Consider the following 23023-nt stretch of genomic DNA (forward strand, 5'->3'; position numbering starts at 1 on the left):
GTCAGGGGGATTCTAAGAGAGCGGCGTTATACAAGGGTTCATTATGCAGATTATAACTTGTCATAATAATATGTAAATAAGGGCTTCCCTTGAGCAATCCCAGACAATGCACTGACTTAGTGGGAATGCTTGATTGGAGTCATTAACAATCCTCACCACTGTACAACAGTGTTAGGCAGAATCATACACTGACTCAAGGTTTCTGAGTAAAAGAATATACATTTATTCACACATCAGTTGTAAAACCATTCACTAAAGTAAAGCAGTAGAAAAATCACACTCTTAATATACTTAATATACTCTTAACATACTACACACCACCCAATAGATTCTGGACATGTTAAGTCCAAAATGAAGTGTGAGGAAAATGGCAGTCCAGCAATTTTAAATGGAGGCAAAGACAAGGTTTAGACAAAAATTAAGCAGCACGAACAAGTAAGTAAGCAGGAAAATCAAATCGAAAGGCCTGAGGTAAAGTCAGTGGTCCAGAGTCTTTGCAGAGGATCACATAGTTCAGAGTAGTTCACGGTTAAGTCTTTGCCAAGAGTTCGGAATGAAGTTGGTCAGAAGAAAAGTTACTTTAAAGAATAGAGAAGGATAAGCCCTCGGATTAGCGAAAGATTTCAAACACTTTCACCACGGTCAGACGGAACTAACAACTGGGTTAGAACAGTACCTTAAATGAAGAAGAAGGCTGTAGCTGTGGTAGAAGTTCATGGCAGGTCCTGCAGGCTCACGGTTCCTGAAGCGAATGTTAGACTGACACAAAGTAGGAAGACTGGAGAGTCCTGCACTGCCCAGGGAAGAAGCCAGCAGCAGAGCAAAGCGACAAATAAAAGATGTGCTCCTTAAAACCCATGGAGGGTCCGGTTCTCCTGGCTATCCGGTTCACTGTAGCTGTTCACAGCAAATTCAACCAGAGGAGGGAGGCCTGGCTTGCAGTTTGGCGAACTGGTTGGTCCCACCAGCTCAAGGAGAGAAGGTTCCTTGCAGATCTTCCCTGTCGTCGAAGTTTGGAGATTTGGACCCGCAGCAGGGCTTCACCGAGAGGTTCAGTCGTGGAAGAGGTCCTCTTCTGTCAGCTTATCTTCGGTTCTCTCGATCCAGTGGCGAATCTGCCTTCTTAGTCCCAGAGATCTGCTTTTTATGCAGTTTTCCCCCTTTCAAACAGTCTGGCTGTCAATCACACAGCAGGGTGGCTGTTCCGGCGGGACAGTCACCACAGCCAATCATACAGAGTGCGACATGGGTCTACAAGGAGACCCTGTGCAGGGAGTCTCAAACCCCTCCCTCACATCATGCCCCACTCAGACATTCAGGCACCTAAGGAGGACTTCTGTGCAGAAGCCCGCCAAAGGACAGCAAGCAAAGGAATCAAACCTGGTTTGGCATGCAGAGTAAAACACGAGAAAGACCTTTACAAAAAGAAATGGCGAATAAACCCAGTCGGAACAAAATAAAAGTAAATGCGGTCCAGCGGATTTAAGTTCGAGGCTACTAACTTAGCCTAAAACAGTACCAGGGCTATTTAAATAGACCGCAGTAGGAAAAATAGGGTAGATACCACTGCCACCTCCAAATCTTAAAGAAAGGGGAACGAAATAATGTTCTATGAGAAACAGAAAAAAAGGGATACCTATTAACCCTTTCCAGAACTCTATGTAAGATAGTTTGGACTGGGTCTGTGAATTTAAAAAGACTAATAAAGTCAATGGCAACTTTACATGTTCTGGGAGACAGTAGTCAGTCCCAGAAAATGGAGTTTAAAGTGGGAAGTCTGAAAAAGACAACCCTGTGTCACTGCTCTAAATGTGCTGTGTAACACACAGTACAAAGATGATTCCTATGGAGTAGGTGAAGCTGCACAGACTATGAACACTAAAATGTAAAACACACACAGCAAAACACATGTAAGAGTGGGAAAAAAAAGCTCACACTCTCACCAGGTGAAACAAATAAATCCTAGAAATCCAGCAAAGCAGCTGAGGGACTAAGAAGGTCAGGGAAATTAGCCATTCTGGAGAATTCTCCCTAACAGTCCCATACAGTGTTTTGCACGCAGTTTGACACGCAAGTAGCAGATTTTACACACAAGTAATTCCAATCGAGTGATACAATGAGAGTTACTGAGAAAAAACACACAAAAAAGAAAGAAGTGGGATAAATGACTCAGATTCTCCACTCCTATTTGAAAGACATTCGATTGATATTCATTCCACTTAACCGCCACACAATTTTTTTATTCACTTCTCTCAAAACAATGTTTTTTTGTTGCCTAATAGTTTTTATAAATGGCACAGTTTTGTTTCCGAAGTATTACATTGTAAAGATCGTTCTTCGTGTACAATGGTAGTATCTTTCTTTTTCAACCAGCCATGCATTGCAACACCATGCTGCGATTCTAAATTTCCAAGTCCTTTCCCAACGTAGCCTTCCCTAAAACGGGCTCCCAAATGTTCTCCTACGAGCGCTAAGGCAGTCCATCACAATGATAAATGCATTATTTAATGCAGTGAAAGGGGGAACATTACCAATGAAAAAATACCTCAGTGCAATGCAAACCCATAATTTCTACCATAAAACTATGATGGAATCACAGCCTTTGTAATATTATACATATATGCTGTAGCTACAGAGATTCTAAAGTTCTGCGCAAAGAAGATGAAACTATACTAAATCTGTCATAACCACAGTAGCACTATAATCAAACTGTCGGCAGACTAGTGTTATTCTGCTAAATCATCTTGAACTTTATTTTTTTTTATTCTCATAGCTATTGTTACCTCGGTTATACTGCAAATCGCATAGCATAGTTGAAATAAAATTGTACAATAAATTCACAGTTACGTGCATAGATTCTGACATGCAATAGGGGAGAGGAAATTCATACTGCCATCAGTAATACCATGGAAGAGGCACCTTTGTTTTAGGGCGTGCTTCTCGTGATTGTGTGTGGCAACACTCGAAGCTGTTGCAACGGTGTAGGTCAGAACACGCGGGCCTGGCTTGCAAAGTTTTTTTTTATTTTTTTTTAACAGGATTGGGCTATTGTAAACACACATTTGTAAATCAGGCTCACGAGAATGTACGCAACTGTCTTTGCACTTGACTGATATGGCTGACCCCACCAATGACGCTGCAGTTCACAAAAGAACACAGCATCACATTGCTTGCAATGCTATACATTTTCAGATGAAACTATGAGGTGCAAATGAAATGCAGAGGTCACAATGTGATGAAGCCTCAGAATGTGAGGTGCAAAGTGCAATTCATATTCCGCACACACATTTCCGCAAAGGTAAATCACAGTGAGTGGTGGTAGGCTCAATGAACCTACTACAAGTTGTTCCCGCAACGCTGCCCCCCAGTGGCTCACTGTCTCCAGAGCCATGGCTCTCTCTAAGCTGGACTATTGCAACAGAGTCTTCCTCAAACTCTCTTCTTCTGCCTTGCGCCCTCTGCAACTCATGCAGAACAGAACCGCAAGAGTTATCTTTCGCCTCAAGCCCAGGGACTGCATCTCTCCGACGCTGAAATCCCTCTATTGGCTCTGCGTGGGTACAAGGATGTATTTCAAGACCCACTGCATTGTTCACAAGGCTTTCTGGGGCCTGGGACTTACCTACCTGCAATGCTGCCTACCTAAATACTGTCCCTCACAAGCCCTCTGCTCATCTACCTCCAACCGTCTGCGAGTGAGCTGTTTCTCCAAGCAGAGATTTGGAGAGAGATCCTTATCCTCAGCAAGTGCCTCCCTCTGGAACAGCCTTTGGAACAGCCTCCCTGCCACCCTCCGTCTTGAGTCTGATCTTCTTCAGTTCCAGAAACTCTTGAAGACCTTCCACTTCGCCTCTTCATTCTCCCTCCCTTTACCCTGCTAACCTATTCTTCTGCCCTTTTCCCTCTCTCCATCCTCTTCCTTACAGCTTGCTGACTGGCGGCCTGGTGTACCCCAGAGTCTCACAGGTCCCTGGCACCCCTGCCAGTCCTCTTTCGCACTTGCCTCAGGGACCCAAAGCCCACCCATACTCTCTGCACTTGAGAAATAACCCAAGAGAGTGGCTCTCTCTGCACTTACACCAGTCTCCACCGACTGGGTGCACTTGGACCTCCCCTTTCCTGTGACCATCTGTGCACTTGCACCATCCAAATGCACTGTTCCTGAAGATTGTCTGTCTGTTCTCCCTTGTCTTTGCCCCCTTGTCTTCATCCCCTTAATTGCACTGGTGAACTGCAGAATCGCTGTAAGACCTATTTGCTGTATCTCAAACTGTTAAATGTATTTAAGCTCTTACTCTGCCTGTGCAGACTTTTATTGTATCAGAATTTCAAGGGCTCTGAGCGACTGTTGTTTTTTCCCCATGTTCCCTTTTTTTTTATGAATAAACCAAACCATACCACACCATACCATGCATATCTAAGTGTCAGACATAATTCCGAAACTTACCGCAATGCACGTTAATACATATTGCTCTTTTTTTCAGCTGATTCCGCTATCGCACTTACACGTTTCACCACTATTTTGGCTCCCTGTCTTTCAACAGGGGCCAAAGCGCCAGTAGCTTCATCCCCTGCCCTGTGAACAAGAGCACTGCGAGAAAGAGCTGGTGACCTAGAAGTCCTCATAGGCGCGTGGGAGTTCAGGCACCAGTTGTCCTCTGTAATGTTGGAGGACCCGACGTTGAGTGCCCGCCTACTGTACATCTGTCAATTCAGAACCAGGGTCTGATGCTGTAAAACCCCTGATCAACTGTGTGAACCACTCGATCCACTGGGCAACATGTTTAGATCCGCTTCACTGACATTTTATTTCACAACATTCACAACATAAGGTACTCGCAGCTCAGTGCCATGTGTTTTCTTTTTATTTGTTTTTATTTTGGACACAGTTTATTAGAATTGCCAGAAGCTTAATTTGTGACTACTAACGGAAAATGTGTGCCTATTAGCTGAGAGGGATGATGGGGAAATAATTCCTCAGAGGCTGCTCAATGGGAATATGTGGCTCTTATTGCAGAAAAGAGTGCATTGTGTGTCGGTTGATATCAGAAATATATATCGATTCTAACCACTGTAGATGACTACTGTACATTCAAAAACAACACAGAGAAAACTGCCTTCACTTATAGATAGCGTTACATGCTTTTTTGAAAGTCATGCTGCAAGTGGAGGTATAACATTTTAAAGGTGCCCACTTTTGACAGCTGATTGCCAATCTAGGGGAGAGAGACAAGCAGCATAATCAGTGCCTTAGCCTATGCTTGAGACCAGCTGTGAGGAGTGATGTGTTTTCAATGAAACAATAGGGACTTCCGCAGGTAAAAAGGAATGCGACCCCAAAGACCAAGAACATCGCATAGCATCCAAAAAACAAGGTACACTCCACCATAATGTAACATGCATCTGTTTTCTTGCACCCTATTGCAGGGATCTAATTTCACCAAAATATCAGAGGTAGTGGATGTGACATCACAAGACCCTTGACCTTTGATAACATGACAGGAAGTGATGTCATTTGAACTCACCACAAAGTGACATCACAGGAAGCGATGGAACACAACCTTTCACCCCTTGACAAAACAGGAAGTAGCATCACATAGCATTGTTCCTAAGTAAACTATGAAAAATATGGTTACGCTATAACTGTAATCTGATATACATTTCATAAAAGAATTAATCACCATATGTATTGTTAATATCAGTGTGCATAGCCCCATATTAAAAATTACGGTGAATGCAAGCAGACATCCAAGGCCAAATCATAATGATTTGCTATTATATAGCACCTACGCTTAATCCCTTTATATAGAACACATATACATACAAATAACCCAACCTGTGTTGGTACTCATTTATCAGCCTCAGATGGATGAAAGCCTGAGTTGGCTTTACTGGTATTCGAACCTGCTTCGTGCATATCATATACACATCGCAGTACGGAGCACTCAACCCAGTGAGCTATCTTGCCGGCAACAGTAAAATGGGCAATTACATGTCTGAATGTTCTCAAAGTCAGAAATCAAATTACACTCTGTAGTGGATACCATGGTAACTGAGATGTAACAGCAGGCCCATTCATCTGCAGGTCTGGTACAAAGTTGGCCACATGTCAAGCCTGCATGGAACTACTTTTCAGGCTTCAAAGGTTGGCAAAATATTACCATTGGGAGGGTTCATAACTGTGTATTAAAGAATTAAGAGTAGTGCAGGGAAAGCAGCGCACTCACACAGCATTACAACAAAGCATTAATTGTGGCACAATGAAATCGAGGGACACTTGATATACTATGGTCAAACATTTCTACACTGTACACAAGCTTTTAGGCACAAGGATTTTGTCGAGTGATGATCGTAACAGAGAGAAAGGCAGAAAAAAAACATGCTATTACTGCAACTTGCGAAAAGCAAAATACATACTACGAAATGGATGATTATTATACTCTTATTGCTTTTTGGAAGTGTTGTCTGCATCGTGAATTTGAGGTGTTTAAGAACAGACCTAATCAGTGACTCACCCCCTGAAGTGTGCCTGAAATAAACCTTTAATGAGTCTAGCAATTATTGTATATGGTTCCAGAAAGACAAATGATTTGTTATTCCTATTCTTTCTTATTTAGGGGCACTGCTCAAAGTGTTACACTTGTGGAGCCCTTTTGTTAAACGGTAATTATATAGTGCCTCCTCGTATTTATATTGGCCTAAGCCCAATCGCCTTACACGGAAAACTGCGTTGCAAAGTTCCAATTATTGGGTTAACTTCGACGCCATTTTAAGATTTGCCCGCCATTTTGATTTCTACTTGTGTGTTCTTCATTCTAAAATGGTGGACTATGTTTTCAACTTGCAACCAAGCCTTTTGACCTTTGCGGTCTGTTAATGTTTAGGCTGTCCGAGAGTCGACTGTTTAGACTAGGTAAAGAGACCTTGCGCTCCATATGAACTGTCATCTAAGTATTGTCTGCGCACATAAGCCTCATCCTTGTATAAACATTGGGACAATGAAGAACAAACCTCAAGCGTACACTTAGGCTGAACTGCATTGTGTAGAAATGTAGAACAAGGATTACTGCGGGATCCGAGAACATACATCACCATTGTGTCTCCATGGAAATGCAAACCTATGTAATCCTTAGCATAATATTGTATAATCTGTATGTGAACTAGGCACAGACTCTAGACCAAGGAATTATTAACTTGTAGAGAGGTTGGACAATATTACACAGAATTGTATAAAAGCATGAATTTTTCAATGTCCAGCATTCTCTCACCTCTCTCTGTCGGGCTGGTACACATTGCGGGGTGTTGGGAGCCAGATAGCTATCTGTTTCTTGGTAAACTGTACAGTAATAAACGATCTGTGAATCTTTTTAGCCCATGATTGGTGTATTTTCCTTTGTGGTACTCAGCCTCGATATTTCTTTGTTCTTTCACCTTGTATTTTTTTTTAGGAGGCCTCAACAAGGAAGCCAGCCACTCCAGAAACAATCAGTCACATGGCGCTGGCCACGGCCCAGGAGCATCCATTTAAAAAAGAAAGAAATGTCTTTAGGGGTAGCAAGGGCGACCACATGGGTAGCAAGTGAGACCTCAGGGTCACAGGTCCGACCCCTGGCAACCCCCAAATGACGTCCCTGCCCTATTGTATATTATTGCAATTTCAATTTGTGTATAGTCCTTGGAAGGTGTTGCACTCAATGGTGGAGCAATAATCTCCTTTGTGTTATTCCCATTTATTAGGGGACATGACCATAACATGCTCTATTTTTCTTTTCCTTTGTGGAAATTATGTGTGTTTGATATTGCTTCGCCATATGCACTACAATTGGACATGGCCTTGAAGTTGAAGAAAGGTCAGGGTCCAGACCATCTCGCATACGACCTTGCCGATGGGAGAGGTTCAATTATTGCACAAGACTGCAGCAAACCACTGTTACGAAAAGACTTCTGCATAACAGGAGTAGAAGGGTGATTAGTGTTTAAACCACATAGTTAGCCCCCACACTTCTACAAAACACCAGTATTGCAAGGTAAGACAGGCAGTGACAAGATAAATACCTCATTCATCTTTTGTAGTAACATTGGCAGAGGGAATTGTATACTCTTAAGAGGGGTGTGAATGTGAGGCATTCCCAGCGAAAGAGCAAAAGTATAACAGCTAATGGCCAATCAAGCTTCTGAAAAAATATGAATACTTTAATCAAACAAATCAATCATACAACAAACTATTAAAAACAGTATGGACAACCCATACCTGTAAAAGGAGACAGAAGATGCAGAATAGGAGAGCAGCAAAACAATGCAACCATGTTGTTCAAAAGGGTATGTCTTGGTGGTAAAAAGTGCAAAAGGGGCTTAACCAGTCTCAAGTGCCTGAAAAGATGCACAAGGGAACAGGGGAACGTGAGAAGAAAATGTATTCCAATTTTAGGTGGTTTGACAGTGTTAAAGCTGGCGTTTGACTGTTGTGCTTGTGGGTCAAACCGTGTTAAAAGTGTTGAGTCACATTGATTCCAGGCAGCATGTCGAAGTTGAGTTGGGTTTGAGCGAGGCCCCATGCAGTTCAACAGTGGCATCATGCAATATTGGTTGAATAGATCGCCAGGAGCAGTTCGGGGATTGAGTCTGATTCAAAATGATGAATACCAATGGTTGGGTCAATAAGTGATGCAATGATCCTGCGTTTCAAGTCTAGCTGCAATGTGTAGGCCTACTGCTTCTATGCTTGGTTTGATGCAACAATTCAAAGTCATCTGCACATTGTACTCGTGCTCAAAACAGACAAGCGATGAAGCTCTGCTGGGTTGATGAGTTGTCAAGCTAATTTGATGATGCAAATAGTCCAAATAGTGGTGCTTCGTAGTTTGAGTGAGTGCCAAAGACAGCACCAGTGGGTCCTGTTTGTTCAATGGTGTTCAATGTGCTGTGAATGCAGCTCAAATTGGTTTCAAAGGTGAAAACAGAGATCCTGGCTCTGAGGATGTTGTGAGATAACAGAGGCTCCGGGGCAAAGTGAGTCTCTGTTCTACTATCCTAGGGGTTGCTTGTTAGCAGAGTGGTAGGCCTTCACCCTCAGAAAGAGTTTCCCCACAATGTGCCACAGAAGTGAGAAAGGAGCAGAGCTTGCCTCTGCCTTGGATCACTCCTTCACCTCAATGGCTGAGGTCTTTGGAAATGTAGAGGAGGAGCCTATATGTTTTATCAGCCGGAAATTGCAACATGCGCAAAGCCAATAATGGTACCTATATCACAAAGAGGCCTTGAAACAAGGTATCCATTGAGAAAACCCTATATGTATCTGCAAAGAAATGATGGTCTTCTGAAGGAAGTTCTGGAAGAAGTGTGAAAATGAATGAAAGAGGAGACTGGTGACATCACATGAAGCAGGAATAATGCACCTAGACGAGATGCCAATAAAGAAAGTAGACAAAGTAATCATAAGGCTGGCTATACATAGTGACTAGACTGCTGGCGGTGCTGCCAATATATATATGTGTGTATAGAATCTGGATGTTCCACAACATATTTTAGCAAACTTGGACCTCGGGAATGACAGGGCTGAAAGTGTGGCGCAGCAGAATAGAATAGCTGATGGCGAAGGAAGATTCCAGAAGGCTTGCCTAGCCCAGTGTCAAGAGTCTGGGCCACCAAGAGCCTGGTTTTCTACTCAAGAAGATACAATGAACGTGAGAAACGAGCTGAGCTCCTGTTTGAGGTGTAACAGAAAAACACTAGAAGTGTCAAGGTTTCTTCTATTAATAATATTAAATACAATGAAGAGCAGAGGAAGGAGCTCAAAATGTGGTCTCTAGTCACAGGGTCAGATGAAAAGAGACTTTGAGGTGAACTACAACGAGACCAGAAGATAAGGCCATGCCTTCACTCCCTTTTATTCTCAGGCACAGTGAGCCTTCGCAAGGCTGAGTTCAGAGGACTAAATGACTGGCAGACAGCAGGAGTGATGATGGATGATTGGCTATTTGGGGGGGAGGCAACACCAGGGCAACTACCTAGCACCTGGTTTACTAGTTTGCGTGCTGCTAGCAAGTGGAATATTCCAGAAGGGTAACGTGTGCCAGCCAATTATAGTCACGTAGCATGACGCCACTTCTGACAGATTTCTTGTATAAAGTTGTGTTTTTTCATGTAATGCTTCGAGAGACTCTTGAGTGAGAATACTGTACGTCGTTCGTTGATGCCCATTGTACTCCCTGTTTCAATAAGTGCAATTCAAACAGTTGTGTTTTTGCTAAAATTCCTGAGTCGATCTGATTATTGATCTATGTGTAAAATCTGCATCCCCATCCATCTCAGATTTTGTTACATAATCTTAAAGGACCTCCAGATTCACTTGGTAGCAGAAATAGAATGGTTACAGAACCATCGACCAGTAGGCTTTTAGAATTTTTCAGAACATTGGGGCGTGCTCCGCCATTTAGCTGGAGGATCGCAAGGCTTCCTGTGGAGAGCGGCCGATATATAATACTTGCAAAAAAAGACGATACAGGTGGGACGGGTCCCTCTTTCACGAAATATCTCCTGGTTTCCATAGGCACTGAGCGGACCGAAGGCAACTATGGCTGATTGGAGGAGGAGACGATCCCGAGGGTCAGGAGCTGAAAGGCAAATGGTGAGTAGATTAAGGGGACTAGAAAAATAAAGGAATGGGGATAGTGGTAAAAGTAGAGAGTAATAGGGGTTGGTTAATACATGATGAGGAGCGTCCGAGATACATGACAAGGAGCATCAAAAAGAGCCCAGAGTCCTAGCTCAAAGAGCTTTGAGAAGAAGTCATTTCAAAACCCAAGTGGATACTTAGGTGGCACATAATTAGATCTATGAGAGTAAATTAATCAAACTCCAGTCGGAGTATTTTAGGGACTGAGAGAAAAGGAGTGTCATGACGAGATATATGTAAGTTGACTAGTCTATCTGTGTATTTTGAAGTTTAAGAAAGGTGTTGAGGAACGACAAAAGTAAAATTGTTAGCTTAAAGGAGAGGAAAAAGTTGTTAATCATCTTTTTAGTCATTGTCAGAGCTGACTAAACGGGTAGATTGGAGTAAATTTTGAAGCATAGTCTTTGAGCGGTGAGTCTTTTGTATTTTGTCTTTTGTCTCACCTTCACTTTCATTTGTTAACGCTTCCCTACCTACCTCTGAAGCACCCGTTTATGTGTACCCCCACAACTATCCCCTCTAAGTTCCTGTTATTATGTATTTCTGCTTGTTGCATATGTTCGTCCTATGCTCTCTCTGCACCCCGCTCCATTAGGCACAGCTGACCACGATTTATCTCATTCTCCATTTCTCAAACCTTTCTACTGACGGCGCACCTATCACAGCATTACGGATGTCTGTTCCCTCTCTCATAATACTTGCTACCTCATCGGACTAGCATATTCAATTCGCTCTGCACGCATTTATGGCCTACTCCTGTCTTCCTCTTGTCAACATGATGGCTCCGTGACTACTGACTCACCTCTGCCCTCATTAATGCTGCTTCTTGCACTGTGTCTACTTGATGCCACTGTATTGATACTGTATTGGCCACTGAGTAGCTGCTGCCTTTAAACTGCCTCATTATTGCCGCATTTCACACTATGCACACGCAATGCCACTGTATTGGTACTGTATTGACCACTGAGTAGTGATTGCCTTAAACTGCCTCATAAATGTTGCATCTTGCACTGTGCCTACTTGATGTCACTGTATTGGCACTGTATTGCCCACTGAGTAGTTACTGCCTTAAACTGCCTTATTAATGCTGCATGTTGCACCTGCTTACGTGATGCCATTGTATTGGTGACCACAGAGTAGCTATTGCCTAAACTGCTTACAGCATTCCTATTACTATGACTGACCAGCCCACTCCCATTATCTGCACCCACTGCGCTTGGTGCCTCCCCTTCTTTTTATTCATGCTGATAGGTCCTCTCCTAGGTTGTAGCTCTACCACACTTGCTACCTCATCACTGACCTGCCCTCTCGCAAACCTCTCACTCCTCTGCAGGCCACAACTTGCAACTATCATGTATCCTACCCCACATGTTCCTTGTATTAGTGGTACATTGTGCCTTACACGGCATCAAAAAACCCCGCTGGCTACTGCCACTACTGCCTTTCCTTGCAACCCTTACCTCAAATCCCCTTCCCTCTGGTTTGAACACTTTGCATCCAAACCAACTCCTAAACAAACCTGCATGGGGCCCCTGAGAAATCTCAGAATAGGATCTAGACTATCCCACGCCTCCCACCACCGCAGTAATATCAACCAGCAGACCAACCGACCTCACTCGGAGTCAATAGCCCTCACCCTCCAACACTCTACCTCACCCACAGTGGGCGCTAACCCTAACGTGAGCATCCAACTTCAGACCCACCCAGTACCTCTCAAGTCTGCCCTGATCAATACCTGATCACTCACAGCACACGCACTTGACGGGCCGACCTCATTACCACTCGCTACCTTGACTTCCTAGCTGTTGCCAAGACCTGGCTCCATGCATCTTAAGGCCCACTCCTATCTCTATCGATTGCTGATGGTTATACGATTATAAGAAGTGACCGCAACACTGGTCAATCTAAAGGAAGTGGCATTGCCTTCATACACAAAAACACCATTAGTATTCGCCTCGTCACTGCTCCCCAAATCAGCTCTGCTGAACTGTGAAGCTAGCCATCACCCCCAATCAGACTATTATACTCCACCTTATCTACCGACCCCCTGGTCCCTTATCCACATTTGCTGAGGACCCCGCCCACATCCTTACTGATAACACCAAGACAAAGTCCCAAATCACAGTACTTGGTCACTTCAATCTAGGCTACCTAGACCCTAATGATGCCCCTGCACACGACATCAACAACCTGCTACTCAACCTAGACTTCTCACAACAGGTCAACTTGCCAACACATTACAAGGGCAGGACTCTCGACTGGATAGCTAACTTAATCTGTGACACTAACATTGTATCCAACCAACCATGTACATGGACAGACCACCACCTCATCACCTTTAGTATCCCCACTAAAATCATCCACACCACACCGGATATCGCACCTGCCACTGCCACAAGAAATAGGCACAACATAACGTGCGCTAAATTACTCCCACTCATCCTCCTTGCGCTCAACGAGCTATCCCTCTGATGCTCTGACCCTACTGTCATGGTAGACACATACAATCAGACTATGCTGAAAGCACTGACCTCATTGCGCCCACCAAACGTAGAAAACCCAAACCTCGGGCCCACCTCAACTGCTGGTTCATGCCACATTGAGATCCCTTCGCAAGTAAAAAAGGGTTTGCGAATCACGCTGGAAAATTTACCCAACTGAAACAAATAAAGCTAATGTTACGCTAGCTACTTTAAATTACAAAGAGGCCATAGTGCAGGCCAAAAGAGATGAGTACAACAAACGCATTGAACATGCCCAATATAACACCAAAGAATTATTCAGAATCCTAACGGAACTGGAGTCGCCTGCTACTCCCTCTGACACCTGCTCCAAACACAGTACCTGGTGTACTAACATTCAAAAGGCCCTCCTCGGCAAAATCGTCACCCTCCAAACTAAAATCACCGACAAAAAAACTGCCTGCCGACCAGCTTGCAGCAAAAAATCCTCCAGGTCAGCACCAAAACCAATCTCGATAACCTCAAACCATTCAGCTTCACACCCTTATCTATCTCTGAAGTCGAGCACATCTTCAATAATCTCAAACCCTCTAACTGTCAGGGCGACCCCTGCCCAGCCACCATCATTAAGGAGGCTTCACACAGTCTAGCACCTTTCATCACCTCACTCATAAATTCCTCATTCAGCTCTGGGACTATCCCTGACAACCTAAAGGATGCCTGGGTCATTCCCCTCCTTAAAAAACATACTTTGGATGCTAATATACCCACTAACTACAGGCCCATCACCACGGTCCCCTTCCTTCTAAAAAATCTTGATCGTGATGCTTACCTTCAGGTCCAAGAGTACCTGGCAACTAATCATCTCCTGGGACTTAGGCAATCAGGTTTCACCCCCGGCACGGAAACCGCCCTCTTAGATCTTAAAACCCAGATTGAAGACCTAAAAGATAAGGGCAAGTTAGCCCTCCTTCCCCTATTAGATCTCTCTGCAGCCTTCGATTTAGTAAACCACCAAATCCTTTGCTGTCACCTTAAAACTGCCACCCACTTCTCGGACAAAGTCACGACATGGATCACTTCCTTCCTGGAAAATAGATCCATGAGAGTTTTCTCCTCTTCTGCCACCGCCAACCTCGCGCCGGTCACCTGCGGTGTTCCACAAGGATCGTGTGTTTCCCCAACAATCTACAATGTGTTCACAAAACCACTCTGTGACATACTGGACTATCTGGGTGTCACATATACTAATTACGCTGATGACACCCAGATACTCATCCCTATCACAGGTGACCACAAAACTGACACTGTAGCTATCAACTCAATTTACCAAGTCATTTAGGCCTGGATGGCGCAACATGAATTGTGCTAGAACGATGAAAAGACAGAGATTCTTATCTAGGCTTGCACCAAAGACTTAGTAAGCCATTTCCGTCCTTCAAAGTCTTCACAATTGACTGCAATACCATCAAAGTAGCCAAAGACACAAAAACGCTTGGTATCTATATATCTCTCTCACTCTCCAGACAAATTAATACAGTATCCTCTGCCGCATCCTATGCATGTAAGCTCATTACGGCATGCCGACTGTTCCTATCACGAGCCAACTGTACCACTTTAGCCAGGACCCTGGTCCTATCTAAGATACACTATTGCAACACCCTCTATCTCGGTACCAACCAATGCAACATCAACAAATTACAGATCATTCAAAATAATGCCATTCGAGAGGCACTAAACATCCCCAGGAACTCCCACATCTCAGATGCCAAAGAGTCTCACTCAAAGAGTTATCGCTAACTCACAAAAGCCTCACGAATCAAGCACCTAGTTACTTGGCCAGCATATGTTCTCTACACACCTCTTCAAGACCACTCAGAAGTGCTCAAGCCAACTGTCTCTCCATTCCCCTCTTCAACCTCCAGAGATCAGGCGTGAGCAGTTTCCCAGTCTTGGCTACAAAACTATGGAACACATTACCCAATCCACTCAGAGCAGAACAATCTTTCTTGGCCTTCGAGAGCAAAGCCAAAGCCTGGTTGTCAGCCCAAGATCAGCATGATTCTTAGCACCTGCTGCTCACCCAGACTTGCTACACCAGCGCCAACTTGCTAGATGCCTTTCCTGACTAATTGTTATTATGTATAGTATCTGTATGTTAGCCTAAATGACTTATTTATTGTACTGCTTGTATTCCCATCCTTATGTATTCTGTTGTATGTAATTTGTACTATGCCTGTTACCTAAGTGCTGCACCCGCTATGTTATGCGCCCGTATGCCCTAGGGCCTGGTGTGCTTTATAAATAAATAAATACAAAATACAAATGCAAATACAAATACAAATAGAAATACAAAGGGTGGTGTGCTCTCATATTTGTTATTTTTCTGAAACTTATTTTGTGTAAATCAGCGGTAAGTATCGACAGTCAAATAAGACTTGTCACAATGGGGGATGTTACTCCACTGATGCACCTTTGCAAAAAAACTCTGCCAAAACACACACCCAAGCTCAAACTGTATAGTGCGGAATGGGTCAAGGGTACAGAAGATAAAATGTTCATGCCATGGCGGCAAGGGGGCTAGCTGTCAAAAGTGGTTTTACAACACATGACCACATACTTACATGCTGCATACACAGGGAAGAAATTGGAGAAAAGGCTAGCTAGTTTAGAGCTCTGGAAAATGTACCAGGAGGAACGGGAAGATTCGCCACCTGAGGACTGGATGCTTAATCACTACAGGGAGGAAGGTGCTAAGCCTTCTGCTCCCCTTACCTCACCCGAAGTAAATGGCGATAGTACAACAGATGAAGGATTGTATCCATTAAGGGAATTAAAGGTGGCGACAGGATATAGCAATCTGATACAAGAACTGCCTGCTTACAGCAGTGACAATAGCTCAGTAAAAGCTAAAGGAAAAGAGGAGACCTTTAAGGCCTTACAAGACAAAGAGGAGAAAAGCAAACAACCAAATGTGACTCTTGATATAGAGCGGGAGATTAAGAGATGGAAAGGAGAAAAGGATAAAGCTGACAATGCTACACTCATGCAGAACAAATGAATGGGTGGACAGTTACTGCTCAAGTTCGATGGGAAAAGTATCAAGGAAGTAAGGCAAAGGGAAGATCAAGACAAACAGGATAGAAAAGACAAGCAACGCGAGAAACAATTGAAAGAAGAGAACTACAATAGGAAGAGTAGACAAAGACGAGAGCAGATGTATCAGGAGGAGCAGCTAAGAAAGGAAGAAACGGCAGAGGAGAAAAGGAAGTATGAAAACAGGCAGAGTGCTATCGAAGAACGAGATAGTTTAAAAAAGAAGAGAGAAGAGAAGAAGCTCAGTAATTACAGGATAAAAGAATGCAAAGACGAAGGGAAGAGGAAGTGTGTAGAGCAAATGAAAGAAGGGAAAAGAAAAGAAAAGAAAAGAAAGAAAATAAAAGAAAAGAAAAGAAAAGAAAAGAAAAGAAAAAAAAAGAAAAGAAAAGAAAAGAAAAGAAGAGGAAAGAGTTAGATGGGAAGTGAAGAGAATTAGACGAAGAAATAGAGCGAAAAAGGAGACAGAGGGAACGCGCTATTGATCGCATTGAGAAAGAGTTAATGGAACTGAGTCCAGTAATATCATGTGGCGACATAGAGGAGTTTCTCCCGTAGCAAGGAGTAATGCCAGGACCATCTAGGGTAAACCTCAATGGGAATTTCAAGATAGGTAGCATCAGAGATAGCATCAATAAAGCTTATCAGGAGAAGAGGGCAAAAGGTGAATCGAGAAGTAGAGGAAAAGGAGATTGATCTATAGCTGCCCAGTCACAAGGCAAAAAAGGAAGCCTGTTTAGTCTCGAACATAGAGCCTTGTCTTTAGACAGGCTGACTTTAAATATAGATGAGAAGGATGAAAGCCATACTAGCTGGGGACTAGATAGGTAAGACGAAAACAGAGAAACCTTCTGTAGGGAGGAGGGATAAAGTGCAAGCAGTCCCGAGGGATGTCTGCAGACAGACAAGGAACTCAGATGGTCTGATCTAAAGCAACCTAACAATAGGAAACCAGATCCCATGGCATACCCTGAGTGACCTAAAGGACGATCACATAGTGAGAGGGGGGAATTGCCACAGTATGTGAATGGGTTGAGGTCAATGCCAGGTAGAAGGCAATCAGGAACCATTGTCCCCACTATGGATAGGCAGATGATGGGAGCTGATTGCAGATGTGGGTTCACGCAGTTCCCCTTATTGGAGAAAAGAGGAGCCAGACTGCAGTATATCCCATGGCCTCAAATGGACAAGGATAATTTAAGATGTAAACTCCCTAGTTTAACGGCGGGTGTGGGAAAATTGATTTATGAGCTATAAAAGATCACAGGAGGAAATACTCAAGCCATAGGGGACATTAAAGTTCTCCTAGCAGCCATTCTTGGAGAAAGGGCTGATGACATTTAGACAAGAGTAGGTTACTCAAGTGTCACAGCACATAACACAGCTCATGACGGAGTACCATTTAATAATTGCAGAACAGATGTCCGGAGAGCACTCAGGGTACAGTATCCTGATACATCAGATATGGGTGAAATTATGGCCTGTAAAATGAAAGATGACAACGATCTGCTTGCTTATATTCAAAGTTTTCAAGAACTGTGGACTTTGGAAACGAGGGAGCCTTGGGGGAAATCAGTGCCAGTATTTTACCACATTCTTTGTCAGGGATTGCCAGAGCAGGTACAGAGACAGCTTAAGAAACTAGTGGGAATGGAAGTGAAGCCATGGGCAGAGATACAGTTGACTATCATGCATCATTGCAGATTGCTACAACAGAAAAATAAGAAGAACAACGATAGTGGAAAACATGAGGAGGCTAAGTTAGTTCAGAAGAAATTGTCAAAGTATGCCATAGAAGGGGCGGCATTGACAAGAAGAGAAGGTTGGGAATGCAGCAAGCAGTGGGTACATTGAAGGTGAATAATCAACACCAATCAGATCAAGGAGCAAATGGGTTCATGCTGCGAGGCCGAGGAATGGGTTTTATAGGAAGAGGTGGTTTCCGGAATAACCAAGATGAGTTGCAGAATATGCAGAATGATAACCAAAATGTGCAAGCAGGTTTTAATCAAGGGAGGCTGGTCAGACAAGCCCATTCTATATGTTGAACATGTTGCATGACAGGACACATCGTTTGAACATGTGGGAGCCATGGGTATGTACAGAATGGACAATTCTCAAGAGGGGGCAGCTTATCCTCCAGCGCATAGCACACAGTGAATCAAGCAGAAGCGCTGCAAATGCAACAGGCTTTGCAACCACAGCAAGCACTATTGAATTTTCCGGAAGGACAGTCACAGCATGCACCCATGCAGATACAGCAGAGCGCGAACATGTGACAATTATTGACACCTAGAGAGTGGGCATGTACCCACAATAGGACAGCTCACACGGTGACTTGATCTGTTCATTACTATCAAGTCACACAAAACCCCAAAGAGAAACCAGGGTTGATATTACCATAGGAGGCAAATCTTGTTCTTTTTTAGTAGATACTGGGCAACTCGCGCATGTATACAAGAGGTAAAATATCTGTTATCGGGAAATGCCATGAATGCTCAGGGCTTCTCTGGAGCTACAAGTAGAGTTCCTTTCACTAATAAATTACCAATCTCTATAGGAGAGTGTGGCATGTCTGTTCCCTTGATTGCATTCAAGGCAGACACTGGTTAATATTCTGGGCCGAGATTTAATATGATATGATATATGATATGATATTTTATTTACATTGCGCTCGTACACAAGTGTTTCAGAGCAAGAAAAAGCTAAATATGACGATTTCCTTTACTGATGAAGGCATGGTATGTTCCACTCCAGGGATGCATTATCTAAACATGGGTGAATTTATAATGGCGTTTACAGGTCAATAAAGCTCTGTGAGGAATGCAATTAGCGCCATAAGTCTTTCTTTATGGGGTACGCATTTTGTTGATGGCTATCCAGCTTAGTAGGCAAGACTATGAGGAAACCTGATGAGTTCTTTTTCAGGTCACAGTTACCTATTTATGGACGAAGAGGGGGGACAGACTATTACCCTAGTGTTACAGGCAGCCATAGTGTGAGGGGAGTTGGCCATGCTCGAAGGAACAGATGACGAGGGCAGGCCATGGAAAACAGTAATTGCCATTGGGGAAGGGTATAGTTTGACTGATGTCACAGACGAAGATTTGCTTAAAGATGATACATCAGATGATGAAGTAGTATTCGAGATGAGTATTGCATATTGGATCAAAATAGAGAGAAGTGAAATCACACAGCAAATGTTGATAGTACTGCAGCGCCCAGCATTTTTTTCATGAGGACATAGAAAAAGTGCCAACCTCTTTATGGACTACAGGCCCCTATGATGTAGGCCTATTGAGGGGGGTGGGACAAGTTAAGATTAAGCTGAAACCAGGAGCAATTTTATTTCGAGCAAGGCAGTATGCAATGTCTTGAGAGGTAGATGCAGGTATTTTTACGACTATGTGAGCTATGATGAAACAGGGTATCTTGGTGACATCAGAGTCACTGTGTACTAATGCTGTGTATCCTATGAAAAAATCAAAAGGGGGTCGTGGAGATTAATTCAGGACATGAGGCCAATTAAACATATTGTAGAGGCAGAGTTTCCTCTAGTTCAGAATCCTGCGACAATTTTATGTAGTATTGCTACAGAGGCAAGATATTTCACATTGATTGACTTGAAAAATGTGTTTTTCTCAATGCCGTTGCATAAGGACTCTCAAGACCTTATGTCATTCATGTTTCTTCAGACTAAGCTGAAGAGATTTGTTTGTCCCAAGGGTACAGTGAGTCTCCACCGATCTTTAATAGGGTCCTGCAGATGGACCTAAGCAATATCGATTTGTAAAGTGTTGTGCTGCAGTACATAAATGATATTTTATTTTGTAGCATGACAGAAGAAGAGTGCAGACAAGATTCGATTCAGTTAATGACTATCCTAGGAGACAAGGGATATAAAGTATACAAGGAGAAATTGCAATATTGCCAGGAGGAGGTGTTGTACATGGGCCAGTTAATCTTGCGTGAGGGAAAGAAAGTCACACCTGATATAGCTAAGGGTGTTATGAAAACACCAAAACCACACACGATCATGCAAATGCAGCAATTTCTGGGACTATGCAACTATGTTAGAGCATGAGTATTTTGGTTATAGTCCTTACATAAGATCCCTTCTGCAAGCTTTAAAGAAAGCACAAGTGAACAAGGGAAAAATAGAATGGACTGAGGAAATGGAGGGAGGGTTTAAGGAATTGAAAAAGCAATTTGTACAGCTCCAGTGTTAGGAATTCCCTATTATTTCGAGGAGTTCTTTCTGGTTTCATACACAAATGGGACAGTTACGACATCAGTGTTAAACTGGCACACATATTATAGTGGGATCTTGATCCAGTTATGAGAGGACACTTTCCTTCTGAACAATCACTGGCAGCAGCCATGTTTGCCATTGAGAAGTCTACAAGCATTGTGATGGGGTGTTCCATGACTTTATTTGATGAGCATGCTATCTTTGCTGTTTTGAAGAAACCTAAGGGTACACTGACATCTCAGAGGGTATCTCAGAGGGCTTCTGCATATGAGGTAATTATATCGAAACCAGCGATCAAAATAGTCAGGTGTAAAATAGTGAGCCCTGCCACATTTGTAGGGAAACCGGTGACAGAGGATGAACAAGTGCATGACTGCTCAAACTACGAAGAGTTCTATGACAAGATCCCAAGAGTAAAGGAGAATGCTCTAGCAGGGGGGAAGCTTCTCTTTATTGACAGGTCTTCAAAAATTGTTCATACTCATGGGGAAAGGCAATACGGTTGAGCTGTGGCAAGGCACAGAGATAATGGGGAATTTGAAGTGGTATGAAGTGCAAGACTACTATCTCACTTTTCGGCACAGGCTTCCGAATTGGGGGCGCTTATCGTCGCACACGAGAAACATGCAGGGCATGAAGTAACAGTGTTCTGTGACTCCGCCTATGTGATGTCAACTGTGGGCTAGCATGTTGGAAAAGGAGGGGCTAACTCTAAGCGCACGGCACTCCAATGCAACACGCTGCATTATTGGACGGGCTTATTAAAGCACTACAACTCCAGTAGCCATTGCAATAGTTAAATGCTGAGAACATACTAAGAGGACTGATTTTAATCCGAGTGGGAATGACACCGCACATGAAGAGGCCAAAAGGGTTGCATATTTCCCAGATATCTCCAGTTTTGATACTCCAGATGAAAAAGTGGTCACAATTAAGATTGTAAATAAAGGGTTTCATCATTTGTCCAGAACGCAGTTGATGGAAGTTCAAGGCAGTGCTTCATAGGAAGAGCAAGAATTGTGGAAGCATAGCGTGTGTTCTTTATCCCCCTCTGACGCATGTGGTGACAGGACAGCAGTGGTAAACCGCTGATGCTTGTAGCCTTATTAAGGGTAGTGCTTGAACAGCTGCACTACCCTGTGCATGTAACTAGGGAAAGCCTTGCAGCAGCTATAGTGGAGTATTGGTTCGTACCGAACCTGTTAGAACATGTTGCCTTTTATGTAGTAAATTGCATCGTATGACAAAAGTTTCCTGCTGGGCACATACTGCGAATGATCAGACGAGTGATTCCTCAACCAAACAATCCTTTTTCAACATTTCATATCGACTTTGTCGATATACTGCAATTATGTAGTGGATATAGGTATATGATACTAGTGGTGTGTCCTTTTCTCTAGATGGATTGAAGCTGGTCCATGTACACACCCTGATTCCACTTGCGCTGCTAGGTTTTTAGTCCAAGAAGTCTTTCCTAGATAGGGAGTATGTGAGGTGCTGAGATCTGACAATGGACCCCATTTTGTTAATGAAATATTCAAACAGAGCAGCCTATTGCATAGTATAAAACACATGTTTTATTCTGCTTATCACCCACAAGTGAATGGAGTATGTGAGAGACTCAGTGGTCTTCTCAAAGAAAGTATTGCTAAACATAAATTGACAATGAAGAAGGGATGGCTGTACTGCCTGCACCTTGCCTTTTATGCATTAAGGAATCAGCCCGGTTCGGACCACCACATCACAGCCCATGGGTTAGTGTCAGGAAGGCGAATGGGATGGCCCCTGTCCACTTCCATCGAGGAGTAGAAGTGATGCCCAGACGACTGCAGAATTGTTAGGTAATTTGCTATGTGCGTATTTGACATGTATGACTGCTATTATCTCTGTCATTAAAGGTCAACTATAGCGTAAGCGGTGTCGGTCTCAGGACACAGATTAAATACCATTCATCAATCGGATGTCAAAACTACTATCTGCACCCAACTTCTTTATTGGAGACCCCATTTAAGTGCGTAACTTCACAAGGAAGTGGCATGAGCCCCATTTTAGTGTACCATATATTGTCGAGAATGTCACTCCCTCAGCAGTAAAGGTCCAAGAAAGGCATGCCTGGATTTACGGGGCGATGTGAAGCCATATGCTGGTGAGACCGATACACCCCCACCCACTGATTTGGAAGCAAGGCAAGAAGAAGCAGTTCAACACGTGCAGACTCGATCGATGACGAGGAAGAAGGACACTAAGATTGTTGATTAAATAAATGCAAGTGTGGATTTGAAATGCGGCTCGCCTCAGACACTCTTTATGGACATTTTAGCATGAGTGCAAAAATCTACGTTCATGGGCCATGGGAATCATTTTAATTGGACTTTTAGAAAGTGCTGGTGTGCAAAAAATGCCAGATCTTGATTTCATATACAAAGACTGGAAAAGGGAACAGTTCCCTGATTCATTCCTCACTAAGTTTCTCTTTGGCTAGATTCATGGTCCTATCTGATGTCTATATACATGGACTCCTTCTCGCTGTCTTCGTTT

Source organism: Ambystoma mexicanum, chromosome 10 (genome assembly GCF_040938575.1).
Source record: "Ambystoma mexicanum isolate Mex_15411 chromosome 10, UKY_AmexF1_1, whole genome shotgun sequence".
NCBI lineage: Eukaryota > Metazoa > Chordata > Amphibia > Caudata > Ambystomatidae > Ambystoma > Ambystoma mexicanum.